This window comes from Ambystoma mexicanum, chromosome 9 (genome assembly GCF_040938575.1).
Source record: "Ambystoma mexicanum isolate Mex_15411 chromosome 9, UKY_AmexF1_1, whole genome shotgun sequence".
Classification (NCBI taxonomy): domain Eukaryota; kingdom Metazoa; phylum Chordata; class Amphibia; order Caudata; family Ambystomatidae; genus Ambystoma; species Ambystoma mexicanum.
This window is the reverse complement of record NC_090931.1, coordinates 358,189,207-358,214,865: the sequence shown is the minus strand read 5'-3', so window position 1 is coordinate 358,214,865 and position 25,659 is coordinate 358,189,207.

The window sequence follows — 25,659 nt, the reverse complement described above, 5'->3', positions numbered from 1 at the left end:
TCTAGTGCTTTTTGCACCTCTTTTGGCAAGTCCTTTTTAATAATAAAATAGAAAAAGGGCATTGACCGGTCTCATGAGTCACCAGTCTCCGCTCTCCACATCTCCTGAATCTTAAGAATAAAGTAAGCGGGTCTTCGTCATTGCTCATAGTACATTGCATTCTCGATTGTAGGTCCGGTGTGTCGGGGAATGCTCGCTGCAGTGCGTCCCATATATGTGCCCGAATCTTGTTAAGCGATGCTCCTTCGTGTGCATCGATCCACAAATTCAGTCCCAGAGAGCCTGCTTTTACCCACACATCTCCTGCCTGGTCTCCAATAGATTCCACCAATAAGCTTTTTATGTCACCAACCGGCAGGGGTACCCCGGCTGTCTGCTTTTCGAATGCATAAATCCACTTATCCACAACCGCCATTAGGGGTGGGAGTGCCTTTATTAAATTGTTTTTATCCATCTGCACCCATGGCACGTACTGCTGCCTGCCATGCCCCTTATTTATGTTTGTTTGTTTGTTCATTTATTTATAATGTGCGCCAGACCTGGGGGTATTAGGGCGCAGAAACATAAAGAGGATTGTTCAGCTTGGGTTACATTGCTGTGCATTACATTACAATACATTAGGAAACAGTGCTGAAAGGTATCGTACAAATAAACATATGGTGGCAAGAAACATCAGAGAACAATTATATACAGTAAGAACAGACAGTGGCAGGTGGTGTGATCATAGTGTGGTGAGGAGTCAGATGTTGTGTTCCTTAATCCAACGGATAAGGTTGGATCTAAAGCGTAGGTAGGGCAAGTCTTCCCTTAAGGTAGGTGGGAGTGAGTTCCAGTTTTGGGCGGCTTTGACCGGGAAGCTACTTCCACCCGCCTTCATACGTTTAAATCTAGGTACTAGTAGAAGGTTGGCAGTAGCTGTTCTCGAGGGGCGGTTGGTGGATTGTCTCGAGAATCTGGTAGAGAGGTATTGTGGGGCGGCCTGGTGTAAGCATTTGTGAGTCAAGGAGGCTGTTTTGAGGAAGATGTTGTCTTTTATGGAGAGCCAATTGTTAGATCTTCTAAGGTCAGCTATGTGGGCTTTCTTGGGAGGGCTGCTATCAAGGTGTTATTTTGTAAGATTTGGATCTTGTTGGTGATGTATTTGTTACTCCCTACATGTAGGGCATTACAATAATCCAGTTTGGATAATACCAGGGCTCTTGCTAAGGTGATGCAGTTATTGGGTGAAAGGAAGGGCTTAGCTGCTCTAATTAGCTTACAAGTATAAGCGGCAGCTGAAGCCATGGAGTTTACTTGTTTTTTGAAGGTAAGAGTAGAATCTAAGTAGAAACCAAGAGTTTTAACTTCCTTGGCTACTGTGATGTTGTTATTTTCTATTATGAAGTTCAAGTATAAATGGCCCAGTTTGTTTAGAGTAGCCGTGGTACCGACAATGAGGAGTTCCGTTTTGTCATCATTCAGGCATAGACCATGAGATGCCATCCATGCCTGGATGATGAGGTACACTCTATTCACAAAGGCCAAATCCTTGTTGTAATCTCCCGTCAACGGGATGAGGATTTGTGTATCATCCGCATAGTTGGTGTAGGTGATACCCAGGCCATCTAGATCATAAAAAAGGGGCTTTGTAAAGATGTTGTACAGAGTGGGCGAGACGCAGGAGCCCTGGGGCACACCAAAGGTAATAGGTATGGGGTCTGCAGCTGCTGAGGGTGAGAAGACCCGCATAGTTGTATTTTCAAGGAAGGATTGAATCCATCCTATGGCTTCTTGTGAGAAGTGAGTGGGGGAGTCCATGTGGTGGCAGAGAGTCTTGTGATCGACCAAGTCAAACGCCGCTGAGAGATCAAGTAACAGTAGTAGTGCTGTTTATGAGGGGCATCTGCATTTTTGCTCTATGCCCATGAATCCTTTTCCACTTCCTTTTTTCCTTTGCTACTTCCATCCAGCCAAACCTCCTCCTTAACCTACCATCCCACAAGCTCTCCACCCGGGGAGTTTGTTCACACACTTGCTCTGCCTCTTCTTCCTTATCTTCAAACTCAACAATTGTACTCCACCCGTCTTCCTCTCCGTCTTTGCGAGATCTTAAATTCTCGTAGCCTAAGCTGTCTGACCTGCTCGCCTCCTTCTCTTCCTCCTCTATATGCACGTTCTTTATGACTGTGCTATTTATTCAGAACAAAAAGGTCTCCTCTTTTCCACCCATCTAAACCTTGCTCTGCTGGTTTGTCGGTCTTCACTCACTCATTGCTGGCTGCAATCTTGTTAATTCTGTTTGTGCCAATGCCAATGCTACTTCTAGGTCTCTTATTGATATAAGCATGCGCTGGGACATCTGGAGGGGATGCATATGGGGGTAGTGGGGCTTTCACCGTGGTGGACACATAAATCGTGTTAATTTACCCTACTGCAGGCTGAGCTGTCAGTTGATATATTCCGCTGAATTTCTGCTGGTGCCATGCTCTCTTTTCCTGGCCAGTCACCTCTGCTGTCATTTTGCTCTCCTCCTCCCTTGAACATTTTCCAGAGATCTAATATTTCTCTCCTCTTTTGCAACCATTCCCCTTATATCTGGTTGTGAAATGTATGGACGTGCGTTCCAGAATACCCTTATTATGGGAGCTCTGCTCTGGCCATGAGCGCGGCATCCTCCCATCTCTTGTCTCCCCCATCCATTGCTTGTGATACTTCTCGATTCTGTCACAATATATTGGCAGGGCTTTATAAATATACTCTATGGGTGTTTCTTCTTCTATCATAATGGTCCTTGCCCCTTACTGTCCTTACGCCTTTGCTAGAGCGCCGTGCATGCTGCTGCTGCCAGTCAAAAAGTCAGTCCTTCATCCCCTCCTCCTTGTAAAAAAATGTAAATAAATACCCTTCCCACCTTTTACTTCCCACATGCGCACACTCACCCACTAAAAACACACTGCTCCCTGCACAAGGCTCCTGCTCGGGCCTCCACCCTATACAATGAAAACACAAACAAAACAAGCTAAAATAAAAAGCTAAAATAAGAACAGCTGATTTTCCCAAGCCCACTAATTATGCGGGGCTCCTACTAGTTTCCTTTTTCCTCCATTACACAATATAAGTGGTACCACCTTTTCCCCTCACTCGAGAAGCTCCCTAACATTCAGTTTTACTTTCCTTAATATTCTTCTTAGAAAATGAATACTGAAAAATAAAACAAACCACATCCACAACCTCCCTTTACGCTTGCTCACAACCTTCACACTTTCCTATATTCCCGTCCCCTACTTGTTATCACTTGCAAGGGTATACTCGCATGCATGTTCATCCGAACTCCTCCATCACGGTGTCCCAATAATACCAGCTTGCACTCTCCTCTGAGCTGCGCTCTGAGCCAAAGAACAGACAAGGATTCTGCAAAGACTGCTCCTGTAAAACCACTTGAATACGCAATTTCTGGGACTGGTCACTGTAGGTGGGTGCGGCCCCTCTGGTGAAATGGCCTGGTGACCTCCACAGACATGGGGGTGCTGGGATCACGTCTGGGTCACAATTTGAAGGTGCGCCCCTAAACGCTCACACCAGAAAAAATACAACCCGCTAGGAAAAAAGCCCCAATATGCTCTTGAAAGTGAAACAAGTATTTATTTCTACAAAAATAGATGCAGCAGCAAAAAACTCTTCTGCCACAGAACGATCTGCGAAAAAAATGTACAAGCAGAATCTTATAAGGAGACTGTGTCCTAGGTGACGTCATCGTATACAGTGAAAACCTGCCTGGCAGTTTAGTGCGACCATATACATTGTCGGCCTGCTCCATAGGGGATGCCAGGTCATTGGTCCCAGCCCAGTCCGACCGAATTTCCATTAAGTGGGTTCTGCTGGGCTCATCATCTCCAAAGAACCAGGCCGAAGAAGCAATTAGCTACATTTGTAAACAATGCTACTCTAACATTATACAGTGCACCTGGCAGGCTCGGGGACTGGCACAGGGGAGTCTCGAGGTTAAACCAACCCACACACACTTCACTTAGTCCCGCTCACATCATCAGCTCCCAAGGTTTCCACCCTTGCTTTTGAACTATAATGTATCCCTCTCTATACCACGCACTACAAACCATGTCATTGTAAAATATAGGCAGGACAGCCATACTCTAAGATCTTTATGGTTGACCCATAGAGGTATGAAGGAGATGGATTGTTATTGGGTTTATGGGTCCAGAGCCTACATGAAGCTGCCCAAGGACTGGGGAGGGACGTGTTGCTTAGTGCCCATCCATGTTCCAGCATTAGTGATTCCTCAGAGTGACCTGAACATTGATTAATTTCCCAAACGCAGATGCCCATTTAAGATCACTCGAATTTCTCAATCGAACATGGAGGGAGAATTATTTCTCAGCAAAATCAATAGAAGCATTTGATGCTGTCCCATGTGAGCACAGGTTGTTCAGTAAGACTGCCTCAATATTCACAGTTATCTTTATACCTGGGATCCAGACGATGGCCAAGGCCAAATGGTTACAGATTACTAGATGGGAACTTCTGCAGAAATGAACACCACCATAAAGGGATTCAATGCTATCAGGGAAGAATTGAGAGCCATACGATTAATGACACTGCAGAACAGATATGTCCTTGACATGATCACAGCGATGGATGGAGGAGTTTGTGCCAAAATCGGGCCATCATGTTGCACGTTCATACCTTCTCACGATGATGAGAATGGGACCTTGACAGAGGCCATACCATTGCTGAAAAACCTGCACAGCAAGATGGAAGATGAGACAGAAGACATTACAGATGACGGATGGTTTGCATCTATTTTGTCATGGGTTCCACAGTGGATGGCAAACATCTTCAAGTTTCTTGGAGCAGTATTGGTGATGGTGATGTTTGCATTCTGTGTGATCAGGATAGTAATTACACAGTGCAAGAATCAGGGTTAAGACCTAAGGTTTTGAGAGATGAAGATATCAGAAAATACATAGAGGCCAGCATCATAGCACCTGAGGGAACCAAGTTCCTGTATCCAAAGAAACACAGGAAGTACATGGGATGCTGGGTCTATTGTAATCCAAATGTACAGTACAGATACATGACCTGGAGTGTGGATGAACATGTAAAATCAGCCAGATCCCTAAAAGGAGTGATGAAGATTTGGACCCTGAAGAAGCACTTCTTCAAGAGAAGAAATCAAATTGTGTAGATTAATGAAGGTGTGGTCAAGGAATCAACCTGAGTATGTTTTATGGAATGTTAGTAGTATAATACAGTAGGCGGGGAAGGACCGTCATCTTCAATAGGGCTGTTCTTCCTATTATCCTCAGTGGGAGTGTCTTCCAGAACATCATAGCTTTTTCTATTTTAACTAGGGCCGCCTGTGTGTTGGTCGTGTGCGTTGCTGTGACGTTGTGGTGTATGTCCACTCCCAAATAGCGGAAAGTGGTTGGTGTCCATGTGAGTCCTAGACTCGGTAACTGGTCTGGGAAACCTCCCTCAAACCGGCCAGGGGGAAGAGCGATGACTTCTCCTTGTTAATCGTCATGCCTGACAGTCTAGCAAATGCTCCCAATGCCTCCAGCAGGTCTGTCATATTTCCCCTTGGGTTCCCAACGTAGAGGAGTATGTCATCTGCGTATATCGAAATTAAGTGTACCACCCCATCTATCTCTATTCTGGCATTTCCGTACTCTGCCCTGAGAAAAACTGCAAACGGCTCCAAAGCCAATATATATAGAATCGGGGAAAGTGGGCATCCCTGCTTTGTACCTCTGCCGATCCTCCACCCCTCCGAGGGGTGTCTTCCCCGTTTTTTCCCTTGCTCTGGGGTCATTGTAAAGAACCCAAATCCAGTGCAGGAACCCTTACCCTATCCCAAAATGGCCAAGAGCCAATCCCAATTCACTGAATCAAATGCCTTAATCGCGTCTAGTGACGCCACCGCGCATTCACCCTGTTCATGGTTAGTGCTCTCGATTATGTGGTGGAGTCTACGCAGGTTCCATGTCGTGTTCCTCCCTTGCACATATCCCGTTTGGTCTGGGTGCACCAACGTGGATATGACCCACTTGAGTCGGTTTGCAAGGGCCGCGGTCAGGATTTTGGAATCCTGATTGATTAGGTAGATCGGTCTATAAGCGCTGCACTCGAGAGGCGGCTTCCCTGGTTTCAATATGGGTATGATGACCGATTCGGACAGGCTCTGTTGCAACCTTCACCTCTCATATGCCTCATGAAACATCTCCAACAGCTGTGGGGTCAGAGTATCTTTGTATTTCTTATAGAATTCCCCGTGTAGCCCATCCGGACCCGGGAATTTGCCTGTTGGGAGGTTGGCTATCACTGCGGTCAGCTCCTCAAGCATGAGGGGCGCATCCAGTGTCTGTGCCTGGTCCTCCGATAGTCTAGGGAGGGGAATCTCCCATAGAGTGTCAATTATATCTTCCCCCTCCGCTTCTTGTTTCCTGGAATACAGTCTGTGTAAAACCGCGAGAACACTCCATTAATCCCATCTTGAGACCTCACTTCCTCACCTTGCTCATCCCTGATAGCGGTTATCGGTTCGTGTCTGTTCTCCTGCTTAGTGATCCAGGCCATAAACCTGCCCGGCTTGTCCCCTTCAGCATGTAGTCTCTGTACGTACTTCCCGTAGTCCAATTTGCCCAGTTTCTCCCAGATTGAGCAACACTGCAGTCTCCCCCCTCTCACCTGCATGTGCTTCCGCCCATTCTATCACCTTTTCTACTTTTCCCAGTTCAGCCAGAATGGAGCCCCTGAGTCCGCCCGCCTTCCCTATCGCCACTCCTCTGACCACCACTTTGAAGGCTTCCCAGACTGTTCCAGACCTATCCACGCTCCCCACATTATGATCAAAATAATTCTCTATAGTCTGTCTGATATGTTCTTGAAATGCCTCCTTTGTCAGTGCCTCTGCCCTCAGTCTCCAAGTGGGTATGGGGGCCCCTCTGTATGTGTATGTCCATGTTGCTACGATCAGTGAGTGGTCAGATAGCGTCCTTGCCTTGATATGTATCCCTGTGAATTCCCAGAGGGACTCCCTGCCCATAAACAAGTAGTCAATGCGGGTGTGTATACTGTGTGGCACACTATAATGTGTATATCCCCTGGTATTAGCGTGTACCTTCCTCCAGACGTCTTCCAGTTCCAGCTAGTCTAGAGTCTTCTGCAAGGCCTTGGCCGGCAGAGCTGGTTTTGTCTGCTTACTGTCGGATCTGTCCACCTGCGGATTCAGTGTGCAGTTGAAATCTCCTGCCTATATGAATGACACTCCTCTGTATGGGCCAGCCGGGGTGTGATAGTCCTAAAGAACTCCTTTGCATTATGGTTGGGGGCATGTGTTAATCAGGCACACCTCTTTGTTCTCCAACATTCCATGTACGATCACTATTCTGCCTTACCTCTCTCTCGTCTTATTAACTGGAAGGGGGCTCCCAGAGATACGCATTTTAGAACTCCTCTGGCATAGTTCGAGTATGTTGAGCCATACATTTGTCCTCCCCACTTTTTAGCTATCTTGATTTGCTTTTCCACCGTTAGATGCATTTTTTGCAGCATAGCAATTTGTACCTTTGCCTTCTTCAACCAGGCGTAGACCCTTAGTCTTTTGACGTAGGTGTTCAGTTTCCTGACATTCGAAGTGGCCATGATCACCCCATCATGGCCCATTTAGTTGTATTGCCTCGTGGCCCATCTGTTCCCATAGGCCTGTCCATCTGCTGGTAATATGTGTTCCTTCGGCCACTGGTTTCATTCTCTTGTGGTGGGTCTGTCTCTCCACCTTCATGCCATATCTTACCTGTATGGGTCCATTACAGGTGTGCCGCCTCAATATTCCTCGATGGCCATCATCAAGATGGGTGTCTCTTTGCCTGGCGTTTGCGCTTCGTTTCAGCTGCTTGGTGCTTTCTCCCCCACTCGTGCCTTCGCTCCTCCTAACTAACCACTCTCGAATCCTAACTGTCAAACAAATGGCCAGACTCCCTCCCCCTGCTCGGGCTCGGTTGCCTCTCTTGCTTTGCCCACCGAGGTGGGGCTGGCCCGCGGCAGCGTGGTGCCTCAAAACAGGCATCCTAACTAACAAAAAGTCTTGGGGTAAAAGTCTTGGGGTTGCGTGTCATCTTCACTCGTTGCTCCTTTAATTATGTTCCTTCTGGCTTGCTTAGTATTCGTGGTGTCGGGGCCCTCTTCCCATGATAGCCTCACTCTCTTTGTCTTCTGGGCAGATGCACGTCGTTATTGTGTTCCTGGGTTCCCCTTGCAGAATTCTCTGTTGATGCATCCATGCCTGGGCTTCTTCTGTTGTTTCAAAGAAATGTGATCTGCCCGCTCTTATCACCTTCAGTTTTGCTGAGTATAGTGGCATGTAGCGTATCCCTGCTGCTTTTAGGCGATCCTTGGTGGGGCCATAGTGTGCTCTCTGTCTCTGCACCAAGATGGTGTAGTTAGGATAGATCGTTATTCTGGAGGAGTTCCTTGTTATTATCCCCCCTAGAAAATGTTAATATTTTCCCGCGGTCTTTAAAGTTCATAATCCTTGCCATCATTGATCTCGGGGGGGGTGCCTGGTTGGGGTCTTCTGCTCTAAACCCTGTGGACTCTCTCCACTACAAAGCCTTGGGATAGTACCTCTGCCCCAATCTGCTGGAGCAGGAGGTTCTCAACTTAGTTCATCGGGTCCTGTCCCTCTTCTCCCTCTGGCAGTCCGACAATACGAATGTTGATCCTTTGAGCCCTTCCTTCTGCGCCCTCTGCCCTTTGTTCCAGGATCTTGATCCTTCTGAGTACGTCCGACATTTGGTTCTGAGTGGCTGCGACGCCAGTGGTGTTTTGCTGCACCTGTTGTTCTGTCATGCCCACACGGTCCGCCAGGGTCCGTACATCCTGTTGGAGGAGGCCCACGTCCACCATCACTGTGTCCATTTTGTTTTCAAGGGATGTCTTCAAGGCCGCTATGGCTGTGCCCACCTTGCTCTGCATAGACGCCTTCACAGCCATTATTGCCTCCAGTATCGGGTTCTCCCTTTCCTCCTGGTGTGCTGTACTGGATGAAGCCATGCTCGCTTCGGTGGAGTACGTTGGCCCTTATCTGACTTCCTTGCGAAGGGCTCCATGCTAGTTTGCTTGCCCTTGCTTGTTTTGGCTTTGCCTGGCATGCCTTGTCCTAAGTGGATTGTGTGCCTCCACGTCTGGCAGTCTTCTCCCGTCTGACTATAGTTTGTTGTTTTGTCCTCCGAGTGGGTTGTGCTCTCCCACGTTTCCTGACTTCAGCCACTCTTGCTGCGTCTCCTGCAGTGTGTCGTTCCGTAGCTGGGTACTTTTGTTGTGACAGGTCTCAGTGGGAGCATCCACTGCCCGCCGTGCTAATTTCTATGTCTGGCTAGTCCTGTGCTAGGTCCTCCACGCATTGGCCATGGGCCGCATTGGGAGCTTGATGTCAACTCCTTTCCGCTGCGCCTCTCTCCTGGAAGGGGCCGCCCTGTCCTGTAGACAGGGGGCCCTTTGTGTTCCAGTAACTGTATAGACTCTGCCTTATCCTGCAGTGCTTCCGTAATTTGTGGAAGTCTGCGCTTCCTATCCTGCGCCACCTATTTGCAGAGAGGCTTTCTGCTGTTGTGTGCTATGGAGTGGTCCGCTCCTTCTCCTTGCCTCCTCTTCCCTGGCCAGCTTCCCTCGAAGGTTGCAGCTACTGTCTGTGTGATGGGTTGTTGTGCCCAATATCACACTGCTTTCACATTGGGCACAATGCAGTAATGCAAAGTCTGCTTCCCTTATAGAGCCCCGTTTTGCAGGGAGGCCTCCTGTTGTGCTAAGGTACAGAGAAGTCTGCTCCTTCACAGTGTCTTCTCCACCCTGGCCAGCGCGCCTCAGAAGTTGCAGCTACCATATATATCCATGGCGTTCTGTGCCCAATACTTCACTGCCGCGCTCGCCCGTTTTGCGCGGGGCGGACCCTAGAGGGAACCGGCATCTTCCCCTCTGAGTGTGGGTCCGACTTGTAGCATTGTTCCACTCATTGTTCTGTATATAATGAAGTTTGTAGGGGCGGACCGCACTGGAAGCCGAGCTGCTGCTCTCTCATGTACGGCCGCCCAGCCTGCTCCCTTGTCCTTATTAGTTTAGGTAGCTTTATTTGTATCATATTGGAGGCGGACCCTAGAGGGAACCCTTTCTGCTCCTTCAGCTCCTTCAATGTCGGTACCGCAGCGATCTTCCTTGTGGTCGGGCTTCCTCCTTTGTGTGTGGACCGCAGGTGGACCCGCTCGGTTCCTTTGCCTCCCATTGCCGCTCTAGCCCCACGCTTATCCTCCTCAGTGTGTCAGTGCCAGCTGCTTACCCTGCCCGGGCCATATCTGTCTTAGGGCTGCCATGTGCCGCCTCTGGCTGCGGTGAGATGCAGGTCACCTACCACCCAGCGGTCCGTCACCATTGTTGTGCCTGCACTCCGCCATGGCCGCCATTTTTAATTTCCTGGCTGCAGCGGGGTCCTGCCACTCCGCTGACTCGTGCTCCACTCTGGCACCGGCAATCCTCACTGTCTTTGTGCACATTTGTGCCCATTTGCCTCTGACAGCCAATTCTTCACTTATCATGGACCCTCGCCACATGGGTCCACGTTTGCAAGCAGGATACTGTAGGATCCCCAGGAGTTCTCGATGGAGACGTACTCACAGCATGGCTACCAAGCCGCGCCCCCTCATACTCCGTTATATTCCCAGTGACAAGAATACATCGCAAGGCCAAGTTCAAAGACAGTCTGCATGGCAGAAGGCATGGTTGATGAGAGATATTGGGCTAATCGTGGGGGGGGGGTACAGTCCAGTCCACCCCCTGGCACCTGGGTCTGAGCTCACATGCTGCTAAGTGAATTGAATGTTCCAGAAGGGCATGCACGAGCATGCCAACCAATTGGAGAGGGCCATATAACGAAGGGACTTCTAGTTGGAGAGCCAATGGAGTACTGTGTTTCTAATAACTGTTGAAGATTACTTGCACTAGGGGTGGGCATGAGTTGTCCACCTGACTGTAGAGACCCAATCACAACCCGACCCCTTATAGAAAGTATACTTGGAAGTTCCCCTTGAGCCAACCACAATCCGCCAGAGGTTTTTCTTCTTTGCCACGTAGTATGACGTCACTTATGACAAGTTTTTACTATAAAAGTGTTTTCTTTTTAATTAAATGCTTTCAGAGAGAGAACGCTGTGCGACGTCCGTTGATGTGCGTTGTAACTTCCCGTTTTAGACAATTGATAATAAAACAGTAAAAGAACTTTGCCATCTTGATGAGTTGGTCTGATTATTGGTGTACAGAGTTATTCTGTTTCCCATCCACCTGCATGACACACTACAAAACAAGGGCCCTAAGCTCAACACCCTGATGATTCATTTTTTGTCCTTCCAATGGGGAGACACACTGACTCCTCTGAGGGTTCACAAACTTTGATATCAACAAATGCCTGGTCAACAATTGCACAACAGAACTCTTGAAAGTGAAGCCCATTATTCTGCTCTTTGGCGGCTTTCTACCTTCCAATCTGGGCTGATACTATTGCCATTGACCGCGCACGTTGCGTGGGTTCTCAATGTTCAAGCAGATTCTCTCCACAAATGCACCCACATGTAGCATGAATGGAAGCTTCTTTTTCTTGCAGTCTTGGCAACTGCTGGTATGCCCCGTCACCCAAGTGAACAAGAAATGTCAACTTTATGCACCATAGATTGGGAAGGGTGAGATGTTCTAAGAGGATGGCTTTCTGATGACAATCTGTGCCCTGTCCACTTCCTCTCATTCCAGTCTGGTTCGGTCAGATCTGTGCCTGATATTTGGTTGCCCCAGATGGCCTAACCGGATTTGGTTCTCTGACCACTTGTACCTGTCCGAGGAGCCTCTGATTCGTACGTCACAATGGGGAGACCTGATTCTTCATCCCTCACATCAATCAAGATCTTTAGTGGCTTAGTCCCTGAGAAGCTGACCTACGATCTGCTGGATATTTCTCAGGACAACATTACATTTTTGCAAGCAGCTAGGAAATACACCTCCTTCTTGTGGTATTAGTCACCAGATTGAGCAAGCTATCAATTATCTTGGAAATGGATAAGATCCTTTCATTCAAACTGTGTTTGTAATTAAAGAAGACTCTGGATAGTCCTATTTAGAAACAATTAGAGCATACTGCAACATGAGCATCATACCTTTCCTTTGCCGAATATTTCTGGAGTATATACTGTTAAAAAAGGGGCTCTGATTCATAAGGCTTTTTTAAGGAATTTTATTTTTGAGGCACAAGCTCATAACGCTTAGTTATGACAGCGTGCATTACATACAAGACAGTATCAACTCAAACACCACATCCCCTAGCTAGAAAGCTTGCCATTTCTGGGGTCAGGGCAATTCCTGAAGCAGCACTATCACAAGACTGGAAACCAAAAAGTGCTGGATAGGAAAGACTAGGAAATGGGCCTTCTCCTGTTATGCACAGTCACTGTGGAAGAACATCCCACCAGACGTCGGCACAGCTTTGATGGTCCTACAGTTCAGGAAAGATCCAAAGATCCTGCTGTTCAGACATTTCTTCAGCATGTGCTGCAACCATTAAAACACCAGGCAGGGTCCCTCTTGTCAAAAGTACTGGAGTCCACCTCACTAACACGCTATACTGTTAAAAACGACTTGTTCAGAGACTACTAAGGGGCGTGGACCAACATGGCCGTAGAGGGATGAGTGACGCCGCCCCTGTCCCGAATCAACCAAAACTTGGAGAGCTGATGGCACGGAAGGGCTTTGTTGGAAACCAAGAGTGGTGGCTAAGTGCTGAGAGCCTACACTTGCGGGAGAGCGCGCACAGCGACTGTGGCCTGGGAGGACTGCCCGGATTTCAGGCTTTGTTGGAGCCTAGCATAGGCTTATGGGTCTGACAATGTATTTAGCTAAAAAGTACTGGCACTGATCTGTTCCTGAGGCAACTGTCTGAAGAACTCGAGAATCCCCCCAGTGATCCTTGCTCCCCTGTTCTGGGAAAGAGGATCAGGAACGAGCAAAGCCACTAGGGAAACCCTCTCGGGTAGAAAACCCTAGACTGGAAATCCTGAATGTGGTCAGGTAATCCCTTCGGGTGGACGGTGTGGAGTTTCAACTGTGTGAGACTGCAGGTGCCAAGGAGGACTGGGAAGACCGAGATCACGCAGAAAAGGTAAGGAACACGGGTAAGGCAGGGTCTGCGTGTGTGTTTTATGAAAGAATGTAAACAAGGATGACAATTACTGGACAAGGATATCAGTCTGTCAATGTATACTGCAGGACTTCGGGAGCAGAACGGGACCAGAAGGGAGGAGCTGCCGTGCTGAAAGAAAGGGGAATGGGTAAGCGGAAGATTTGAAAGAAAGTTTTGTCTCAGGAGAACGAGACAAGACAGAATACATAACAGGACGGGCTGGACTGTAGGAGAGGAAAGCCTGATTGTAGGAGGAGAGCATGGGGGTATGTGTTCGTCGGGTTTCTGAAAATAGAGTAGGATAGAGCAAGTGAATAAGGGCAGAGGCAGGGGCGGAACAGAAGAAAAACAGAAGGTCGAACTCATGGAGTGTCTGTCTATAGGAGTAGCGACATACTGGTCTACTGCCCGTACCTGAAGATATCCGCCACTGCAAGCTGCCATGGGCGGCGACAGGAAGGGAAGACTAGGGTACTTGAAAGATGAATCCTTTTCCATTTACTCCAAATGGACCAGCGCTGCATACGAGATGTGACAGACCCCTGACTCGAATCTGCCTGAGTGGATTGTAGCCCCAGGGCCTAGCCTTGGTGGTGGAGGAGCGTCCTCTCATGGGGTAGCGTGCACAGCGACGGTGGTGTGGGCGGACTGCCCCGACCTTGAGCTTTCTTGGATCCCCTACTTGAGTCAGCCTGACCGGATTGCAGCCCCGGGATCCCTCCCTCGCGGAATTGGTCACTTGCAGCAGAGCGAGCTGTGAGGAGGTGGAGCGGGCAGTTCGCCCAGTTGACAGGCCTAATTTGGGCCGCCAATTGAGACACGCTGGCGGAGGTGGACCCACCAGGGCTGGGTGCGCCAATTCTAATTGTGCCTCGTGTGCCGTCCCAGAAGTGGGTGGCTTGCTAGAGGCCTGAGGTCAAAGCTCTGTGGGGAGGACCGAAATGATGGTGGATCGTCTCTGTAGCGAGCCTTCCCTTTGTTTCATGTGTGTGACATTGAGGCCACTGGCGCAGTGTACAACCCACTTTTTGTTGGTAGTGGCCAGGGCCATGTGTTGGAAAAGAGCATTACTACCTGGCTTGCAGAAGTGGGTATCGAAGACTGTACGACCTGCTTTCTATCCAGCCAGGAGGTGCTGAGCAGTGGGGGATGTGACTGCTACCTGGATGCTGATAGAGGGCCACGGGCCTTCCAAGTGTCTGTGACCCATGAGGCAGCCTGGGCAGGCCCTTGTTTATACCTGGGATACCGCCCAACTTTATTAGCGTTAGCGCCCACCCGTCTGGCGGTATACCGCCGGATCATGGGTTGGGTGCTAACTGTTAGCCTCCATTCTCCATTGGGTCCATTGAACCCAATGGGCATTTTTGGCGCAATTACCACACAGTAATACCACTGGTGGTAATTGCACTGAAAATTGGCAATTTTCTGGCTTGTTAACCCCCAGCTCTGAGCTGGGGGTAAATATGCCAGACTGGAAATTGAGTGAACCCTTAAATGCGGCAGTAACACTGTTACCGCCGCATTTAGGGGCTACTGCCCAACTCGTGATCAGGCCCTTTAAGTGGAACGAAGCCTGGCTCATAGTGGAAGCCTGAAGAGACTGCCATTCCTGTGGGGTGATTGTCGGCTGCCCTCCCTGCGCTGAGGTATGTGGTGAAGTTTGCTCCAAGGAGGTGAGAGAATACTGCCGGCGTTACCATCACTGGCTCATCCCAGGGAGACATAAAGCTTGTGGGATATCAGGTGCTGTTAAGAAAAATTTGCAAAGTGGCAGGAGGATTCATGCTGGCGGGGAAGACCCTTGTCGGCATTCACCTATTGCAGCAATACCTACAGACAGAGAGGGGAGATGGATGGTGAGGTGAACAGTGGTTCTGTCCAGTTGGAGAAATGGAAGGGAATTGTAAGATCGGACCGAAAACAAGGTCTGACCGTACAAAAAGTCTGAAAAATGCTACCACCAAAGGTCCGAACCCCAAAAGTTCGAACCTTTGGTGGTAGCATTGTAGGTAAGTATAAAAAAAAAAGACGGCAGGGGTGTCCCCTGCAACACCCCTCTCATTATACTGTGTGGTATAGTGAGCGTGGTGTTGCAGGGGACACCCCCGCAGCACCCCTGAAAGAAAAGAAAAAACAGGGGCTGTGGGGTGTCCCCCGCAACACCCCGCTCATTATACTGTGTGGTATAGTGAGCGGGGATTGCGGGGGACAACCCTGCAGCGCCTGAAAATTTTTTTTAAAAAAGGACCCTTTGGCGCCGGTTCCCGATCACGGAAGTGAAAGGGAACTGGCGCCGCAGGGACTCGGCGTGCAAAAAAGGTAAATAGGGTTTATGTTGAGGGTGTGGGTGGGGTGTGTTGAGGGTGTGGGTGGAGGGGTGTTGTGGGTATGTTGAAGGTGTGGGTGGGGGTGTGGGTATGTAGGGGTTTTGAATGTGTGTTCACATGGGAAATGTGAGAACCTTTTGCATTTCTCATGCAAACTTTTTCGTCGCTGACTTTCACTCTGACTTTCACTCCGGTCACCCTCTTTGGGCCCTCTTCCTGCGAGGCAAATAATCTTGGTGTCATCTTCGACTCCACTCTCTCCTTCTCCTTCTCCTTCTCTCCTTCTCTCCCCACATCTCAGACCTGGCTAAGAAGGCCCAATTCCAGCTGCACCTCCTCAGAGGTATTCTTCCTTTTTTCACTTTCCCCCATAAGATCACTGTTTCCAGAGCACTGGTTCTCTCTAGGCTGGGCTACTGCAACAGCTTCTTTCTCAATCTGGCTTTCTCTACACTGCGCTCTCTGCAACTAATTCAGAACAGGACTGCGAGAATTGTCATTAGCCTCAAGCCCAGGAATTGTATCTCTCCAGCCCTGAAATCTCTCCACTGGCTACCGGTGGCTGCAAGGATCAAGTTCAAGACCCTCCTACAAGGGCTGCGTTACATCCAACTCTCCTTCCTTCTCAAGCCCTTCGCTCAGCCACCTCCAACTCTCTGAGGGTCAGATAGTATCTCCAGGCAGAGAGTGGGTGGTAGATCTCTCTCCTCTGCAGGTGCCTCCCTCTGGAATGGCCTCCGTGCCCTCTCAAACTTGAGCTGGACCACCTGAGGTTCTGAAAGCAGCTGAACACCTTCCTTTTCACTTCTGCTTTCTGTCTCTCTCTCCCCTGCTGACCTACCTGTCTGCTGTGCTGACTGGTTGTCTGGCTACCCTCAGAATCTCTATTTTCTTTATTTTTGTTATTTATTGTCATATGGTTATAAAATAACCTTTTACAACTTTCCTTAACACATCTTAATTCCATAACAATTCATTTTTCCCAATTCGTATGGGTACATTTACACTTAAAATTCAAACTGAGCCAATCTAGACAAAGATAGTGAAACCATTTACATTTACCCAGGTTCATTAAAAAACAAAACAAGAAAAAAAAAACAACCCGGAAAAAACCCACAATTACGATAGTGCCAAAATCTCTTTTTAAAAAATTGGACTGCTTCCGTCAACCAGTGATTAGTACCTTGAGGGTCCGTAACTCGCTACTAAACGATGATCCACTCCTTGGATAGATAATTTTCCAACAAATTGGGCAAAATAGTGGTAACGCCTGTCATCTCGAGCCCTACAGTATAGCAGCAGGTGCTGCAAAGACTCGACCTGACTGTGCTCCGAACAGTAGCAACAAGACCTTGACTCCCACGAGATCCCAGCTGTAACACCCTCAATTTCTTTTGTTGGTAAAAGATTGAGTCTCAGCCTCATAGCCAGTCTACGCCATTCTATGCCCACAGGCCTGACATCTGTCTTTGAAGCGCTTATATGATCTTACTTTTCCAATTATCAGGATTCAATCTTTCTTTTAGTTTTGTCCTGGGGAATACAGGAACATGTCCATTGAGATACCACTTTCCTCCAGAATTTGGTAACATTCCTGTTCCCATTTATTGTAACAGGGCCAGGTTTTGGAGTCTAGGAGCAACCTCAATTCCCACCAAATAGAGCCCGCTCAGTGCACAAGATGTTTTTGAATACAGCAAGATTTTTTAACACGAGGTGATGCTTGATAGAGGGGACGCCTAGTTCATAGCAAATCACTTCCGCAGGGACACCATTTGGGAGCAACAGAACTTTCCTCCAAAAAATGCGCTCAAGCACTTCCCAGCATGACCCTACTGGATGTCCCTGATTTTCCCGGCCATTTAGCTGGGAAGGGATGACTTTCAGCTTGTAATGTTCCGGGATAGGTGTTAAAGATAAATAACCAAATTTTCTATTTAATGCAGCTGCCTGAACCGACAACATTTTTACCTTTGAGGTTAGGTTACTCTGCAATTCTGTGTTGTTCTGCAGTGCCTGCAATCTAGTGCCCAGATAAACAAATGTTGAGACTTTCTCCATAACCTCCCTGTTCAGACACCAGCGGAAATTCCTGTATTTTTGTCTCAGGCCTGGCCGAAGAACCAGATTTTTGTATTTCTTCAAATTGATGGTTAATTTGTTCAGACTTGCATATGCTGCCAGTGCGTCCAGTTTCCACTGGAGGCCGATTGGCCTATAGTCGAACAATACCAAATCTTTGGCATAAAATAAGTAGTCTAAATTTAATGTAGATAGACGAGGCGAGAAACTACACATTTTTTTCAAAACTTCTGCTGATGTCAGAGGTGAAGGGAATGAACAGGAGAGGGGCCAATGTAAAAACTTGTTTCAAGCCTCTGATGGTTTCAAAGGCTGCTGAGTTTTCCCTGGGTGTTCAGCAGCCAGACCCTAATGGTCGTGCCTGAATGGAGTGCCACTATCATGTTTAGAAGTGCTTCTGAGAAACCCCATTCCCGCAATTTTGACCATAACAGGTGCCTATCCACACTCTCGAAGGCCATGGAGAAATCAATAAAAGTCAAATATACTGGTTTAGATCTGGCCATGGCCTCCCTTTTAGCCGCCTAAATAAGAACAGATTGGCATTTGTACCCACCCCCTTTCGGAAACCAGTCTGTAGAGGATCCAATCTGCCGGTCCTTTTTGCCCAGCCTGATAAATCCCTCAGCAACAAAGTTGCAAAGATCTTAGAGGGAATATCCACAATGCAATCAGCCTGTAAATGGTAGGGAGCACCCTAGTGCCCTTTCTATGGATGGGCTCAATAATCAACCCCCTCCAGCTCTCTGGTAGGCGAGTTTTAGCCAGGATGTCATTGAAGAGGGTACTCAATAACCAAGCCCATAGTTAAGGATGGAATTTTAGACCCACGTTTGATAAACCATCAGGGCCTGGTGCCTGTGAAATTTTACTTCGCAGGATAATTGACTCAATTACCTCTTCTGTAAATTCCAGGTGCCAGAGCCCTTCTGGGCATGCCTCCCACCGAATTACATCAACAGAGGCCTCCCTGTAAACTTCTGAATAATGGGACACTCAGTCCTGTTCGCTAATAGGATTTATTAGGTGGTGTGATAGGGAGCAACCCACACCAGTTATTGCTCTCAAAAAGGCACCTATATTCCTGTACCTGATTAGTAATAGCATTTTTGCTGCATCTTTTAACACCAACTGCTGTTTGTAATACCGTAGCCAGTTCCTATAGGCATTTTTCAAAGATCTGCGATCCTCAAAGGAGTTGTTTTTTTTGCGATTGGGGTCACAAAAAGTGATTTCTAGCCACGTGGCAGATCTTTCTGTTTTATAGGTGTCATCTCCGCGTAAATTCTGGTCAATATTGCCTGGTAGGTGGTCAGAATCCTCCTTCCAAAAAGGCTCTCCAGGATGACGTGAAACCTCTCAACAATTTTAGGATTCCAGGTGATTCTGTTTTTACCGGCATTGATGTTTAGTGCAGGTCTATAGAATTCTGGTGAGGATTTCTACCTCTCCACAAACCAACTGAGGAACAGGGGATGTTGGTCGCTAAGGTCAGAGTATACAATTGATAAAGAATTGATGTAGTGAAAAATGTTATCTGATACAAAAAGTAGTCAATTTGACTACTACTGTCTCCCCAGTGCCATGTCGAATTTGGGATAGAAACACCTTTAAATTGCCATTTAATATGCAAAGGCCCCATGAATCCATAAGTGCCATCCATGCTGGGCCTCTGGCTAACTGAGCCTTATTTTGCAAATTTGCATCCCCCAAACCAAGAGGGGAGATGCAAAATGCATTTAAATCCCCACAGATCAAGGTGGAATTTGAATTCCTCTTGGTTTGTCGTGAGCATATGATCTCTTCAATCGAGTCCAGGAAAAGTTCTTGTTTGATTTCTCCCGGGTTCCAATAAAGATTTAAAACCAGAGTGAAGCCTCTATTCCGGATAGATCAGACCATCCCACTCCAACTCGACAGCCTGTACAAAGGCATTCGGTGTTGCGTAGTCTGATACTGAGATCTTCAGGTCATTCCGGATACCAAAAAGCAGCCCTGAGGCCGACCTCCCCTTCTCGCCCTTGCAGTTGGGATTTAACAAACACTCGTAACCGTCAACTGCAGAAGGTGTTCGCAGCCATGTTTCTTGCAGGCAGAACATATCTTTTTCAAGTATTAGTGAGCCTCCAGGAACAAGCAGGTGGGCAAAGCCCCTTGAATTCCATGATACGCACATTATATCTTGCCCGGAGGCCTCGTCTATGACAGGGGACAGCTACTTTTTACGTTCATTTAAACAAGCGGCTACCCAGTTTCACTCAGACCCCCCAAATAAGTCAATGTCATCAGCTAGATGATTAGTTACCAATCAGCCCCCTTCCCCCTAGTTAAACATTTTACAGACACAATTGGTGAAAAATCAGAGGCTAAGGACATATTGGAGGGGATGTTTTTGTGAACCTTGTGGTTCGAAGAGCTTTTGGAAAAAGCAGAAGCAGTGACCAAAAAACCCCAAGCGTTCAGCTGTTCAGATGCCAACAGGACCTGGTTTAATACCAGGCGAGATTCAAAGTGCAAAATAACCTTATCCAGTCTGATGTTATTCCAAAACTCCACTTGGAGGATGCCTCCTGAGATTAGATACTCTAAGGATGGTATTCTAGTCAGCAACCTCATTACTCGAGATTTGTTTAGAGTTAGCTGAACACTGTCCTCTAAGGACCATTCAACGACCAATGACAGAGGTGAGGGCATATCTTTTTCAAAGTGATGCAGCATTCTGACTGTTCACAAAACTTTGACTGTGCCTGCCTTCTATTGTTATAAAGCTTTCAGCTTCCTCTGGGCCTGCCCGAAGAGGTACCCTAGTTGAGCCAGTGGAAGATGTCACTTCGAGCTCTTTTGCCAAAAAGTGGATGGAAAGAGTCACAGAAACTACAGAATCAGCCCGAGGGCGCGAAGAGCCAGCTCACAAGGCCTGGGGGCCACAACTTCTCTCAATGGGATGACCTGGGGAAAGCACTCCCGTAGCCTGCAACTGGCTCACCAATGCCTCAGTACCAGTCCCCACCGTCAGGGGCTTCAGAGAAAGAAGCAGACAGGCCCTGTCTAGAGCACTCTCTTAACCATGTAGAGGAGGAGCCAAATGCCTCTACCAGAACTCCTGCCCCTATTCTGCCAACCAATTATAGAGGGCATGTATTGAAGAGCCCTTCTATTCTCAGGAGCAGTGATACTTTGCAAGGCCAAGTTCAAAGACAATTCGAATGGCAGATGGCATGAGTGATGGATGATGGGCTAACTGGGTGGGAAGGCATGGTCAAATCCAGTCGCAAGCACCTGGGTTACCAGCTTGCATGCTGCTAGCGAGTCAAATGCTCCAGAACAGTACAAGCGTGCCAACCAATTCTAGAGGGCCATATATTGAAAAGCCCTATAGTTTGAAAGCCAATGGTGTCATGTATCTAACAAAGTTTGAGGATGACTTGCACAAGGGGTGGGCATAAGTTGTCCACCTGACTATAGAGACCCAATCACAATCCAATCCCCTACAGAAAGTATACTTAGATGTTCCCCGTAGACCTATCACGATCCCAAATAGGTTTTCTTAGTTTGCCATGTACTATGACGTCACGTATGAAGAATGTTTACTATATAAATGTGATTTATTTATAAAACGTGTTGAGATTATGCTGTGAGACATCCGTTGATGACCGTTGTACTCCCTGTTTTAGATAATTGAGATTAAAACAGATTACATTTGCCAACTTCCTGAGTCAGTCTTGTTATTGGTGTAAGAGTTATTCTGCATCCCCATCCATCTAATGACATGCTTCCTCATTTGAAAAGGGCCTAACGGTTCACGTGGTAGCATGTTGGATGGTTCCAGACCCATCGATTAAGTAGAACTGTAGTGTTTTAGATGATCGAGCACCCTTCGCCATCTAGCTGGAAGATTGCAGGGTTTTACTGTGGAGAGCGGCCGATATAGAATTCTTGCAATAAAAATCGATACAGGTGAGGCGGTTCTCTCTTTAATGAAATCCCTCCATGCGCATCATGGACAGAAGGCCAAAGTGGTACATTGGAGAGGGGAGCCGATACCGAAGGCCTCGAGCTGAACGAGCAAATGTTGAGTAGATTGAGGGGAATGGCAAACTGTGGGGATGGGATTGTGGTAGTTTAGAAAAGCAATGAGGTTGATTATAAGTCTTACAAAGAGCATTTTTAAAGTGCAATGAAGAGTGTTTTAAGAGAAATAAAGAGCGTTTTAAAGAGATAAGGCACGGGATTCCTAACTCAAGGAGTTTTAGAAGAACTCGTCTCACACCCCAATCGGGATAAACTAGGGCCGCATAAAAAGGTTTATGTTAGGAGACGAGTTAAACTCTAGGCAGAGTATTTTAGGGGCAAGATGATAAAGAGGAGTACCATGGTGTAAGTGTAAGAGTCGACTAGTCTGTATATGTGTCTGTTTTAAAAAGGTGTCGAAAGCGACATGAATAAGTTGTGTAAAGTTGAAGTAAAGATAAAGTCATTGCCTATTTTAAGGTAATTGTCGGCGCCGACCAAAAAGTAGGTTGAGGTCTTTGAGAAACAGAGGTTTTGTGTTGGAGCACACTCATATTTGTTGTTTTTATAAATGTATCTGTGTAAAAGCACTGGTAAGTATTGACATTCTGTTGAGACTCGTCACAATAGGAGATATTACTCCACTGATGCACTTGTGTAAAATGTTGCCAAAACATATGCTTAAGCTCAAACAGTATAGTGCGGAGTGGGTAAAGGGCACAGCAGATAAAATGTTCATGCCACGGCCGCAAGGGGGAACGCTGTCAAAAGCTGTATTATAGCACATGACCACATACTTGCACGCTGCATACACAGGGAAGAAATTGGAAAAGAGGTTTGCTATTTTAGAGCTTTGGAAGATGTACCGAGAAGAGAGAGAGAGGATTCACCATCTGAGGATTGGATGCTTACTCAGTTTAGGGAGGAAGGTGTTGAGCCTTCTGCTCCCCTTACCTCGCCAGGAGGGATGGGCAAAAGTACAGAAGACGAAGGATTGTATCCGTTTAAGGAACTGAAAGCGGCGACAGGGTATAGTAACCCGAAATACAAACCGCCTGCTTATAGCAGTGACGATAGTCCAGAAGAGACCAAAAGAAAGGAGGAGATCTTTGAGATCGTGCGGAACAAAGAGGAGAAAAGTGAATGATCGAATATAACAGACATAGAATGAGAGATTAAGAGATGGAAAGGAGAGAAGGGTAAAGCTGACGAGGGAACGCTCGTTCAGAATGAATGGGAGAACAGATATTACTCAAGCTCAATGGAAAAAGTATTGAGTAAGTCGAGCAAAAGGAAGATCAAGACGAACAGGACAGGAAAGACTAGGAACGAGAAAAGAGATTGAAAGAGGATGAACACAAGAGGATTAGCAGGCAGAGGCGAGAACAGATGTATCGGGAAGAGCAGCAAAAGAAGGAAGAAAGGACGGAGCAGCAAAGAAAGTATGACAACAGGCAGAGAGCAATCGAAGAATGAGATGGGCAAGAAGAGGAGGAAGCGCAGAAATGAAGGGATGGAAGGATACAGAGATGAAGGAAAGAGGAAAAGCGTAGAGCGAACAAAAGAAGAGAGGTGAAAAGACAAGAAGAGGGAAGAGTTAGATGGGAATTGAGTAAGCGAAGAGAATTAGACGAAGAATTGGAGCAAAAAAGGAGACAGCAGGAACGCAATATTGATCGCATTCAGAAGGAGTTAATAGAACCGAATACAGTAATACCATGGGGCAGTATAGAGGAGTTTCTTCTGTCAAAGGAGTAAATGCCAGGGCCATCTAGAATAGCCCTAGAACAAAATTTTGACAGAGGGAGCATTGGAGATAGGATCAATAAGGCCTAGGATCAATAAGGCCTATTAAGACTTAAGAGAAGGTAGCGAACCGGGAAGCCGAGGGAAGGGAGATCGATCCCTGGTCTTCCAATCACGAAGCGAAGAAAGAGACCCTTTCAGTCTTGAGCATAGACCTTTGTCCTTAGACAGGCTGACTTTAGATCAGGGTGAAGAGGATGAGAGCTGGTGGCTAGATATGTCAGACGAAGAGAGAGAAACCTTCCGTGGGAGGAGGGAGGAAGTGCATGCGGCCCTGAGGGATGTCTGCAGACAGACAAGGAAGTAAGATGGTCTGATTTAGAGCAACCTAAGGATAGAACTCCAGGCCCTGTAGCATATCCAGAGCGCCCTAGAGGATGATCGTATAGCAAGAAGGGAGAGTCACCGCCATGTGTGAGCAGGCTGAGGTCATTGCCAGGTAGAAGGCAATCAGTAACCATTGTCCTCACTATGGATATGCAGACAATGGAAGCCGATTGCGTATTGGGATTCACTCAGTTACCTTTATTGGAGAAAGGAGGGGCCAGACCGCAGTATATTCCGTGGCCACAAATGGATAAGGATAATTTAAGATGCTTCTTAGTTTAACGGCAGGTGTGGGAAAATGGGTTTATGAATTGGAGAAAATGACGGGGGGAAATACTCTGGCCATAGGGGACATTAAGGGTCTCCTAGCAGCCATTCTTGGGGGAAAGAGCTGATGACATGTGGATGAGAGCAGGCTATTCAAGTGTCACGGCACAGAACACTGTGAACGATTGGAGCACCATTTAATAATTGTAGAGCAGATGTCTGGAGAGCTCTCGAGGTGCAGTATCCTGACATGTCAGATATGGGTGCAATTATGACATGTAAGAGGAAAGAAGATAAAGATCTGCTTGCTTACATTCAGGACATTCAGTAACACTGGACTCTTGAAAGTCGGGAGCCGTGGGGTAAAACAGTGGCAGTATTTTACCACATTTTATGTCATGGGTTGTCCGTTCAAGTACAGAAGAAGCTCAAGAAACTAGTGTGAATGGAAGCAAAGCCATGGGCAGAGATACAGTTGACTATAGTGCATCACTGTCGGCTGCTACAGGAGAAAAGTAGGAAGAAGGAGAATGCTAGAAAACTTGAGGAAGCCAAGTTAGTTCAGAAAAAATTGTCAAAATATGCCATAGAAGGGGGAGTATTGACAAGTGGAGAAGGACTGGGAATACAGCAAACAGTGGGTACATCACAGGCGAATAATCAGCGCCAGATGGGCCAAGGCGGGAATGGATTTGTGCCACTAGGCAGAGGAATGGGAAATAGAGGAAGAGGTGGTTTTCAGAATATGCAGAATCAATCATTTTGAGAACTGAGAAAAAGCCAGGAGGCTACTAGCATACAGATTGAAATTAACAGAAAGTGGGAGGATGATTGCGGCAGTGAGAGATAGTACTGACAATCTGTTGCTAAGACACTAAGAAATTAATAGATTCAAAGAATTCTTTAAACACTTGTATGAATCAGAAAAAAACTATGACTCAGTCTATCGCTTCCTTCTTCAGCTGAATTCAGGTACCTAGACTGTCAGAGGAGTCTGCAACATCGTTGGAGGCTGCAATCACTGTGGAAGACATCAAGGGTGCAATCCTGGGTTTACAAACCAACAAATCGCCTGAATAGATGGTCTCCCCGTGGAATTCTACAGGGTATTGCCAGAAAGCGCCCTTGTATTACTACGTAATGCGTACTCTACATCATTCGAGAAAAGATGGCTGCCTTCCACCATGAGACATGCACTAGTGACCATTTTGCTAAAAAAAGGATAAATCTCCAGCGAGATGCGAGAGCTACAGTCCAATCAGTCTAATAAATACAGATTGCAAGTTGCTAGCCAAAATATTAGCGAAAAGATTAGAAAAGGTTGTGCATAAGTTGATACATGTAAATCAAGTTGGCTTTGTAAGTGGAAGATCTGTGGCAGACAATATGCGAAAATTACTTTTGACTATCGAGGAAGGTAGCAAATTTGATAATCCACTGGCAGCAATCTTGCTTGACGCAGAGAAGTCCTTTGATAGGATTGAATGGTTCTACATGTTTGAAAATTTGAGGATGGTGGGATTTGGACCTAACTTTCTAGGTTGGGTAGGTCTTCTGTATGCAAGTCTAACTGCAAGTGTACTCACAAATGGACTACTCTCAGAGGCATTTGAGTTGAGAAGAGGA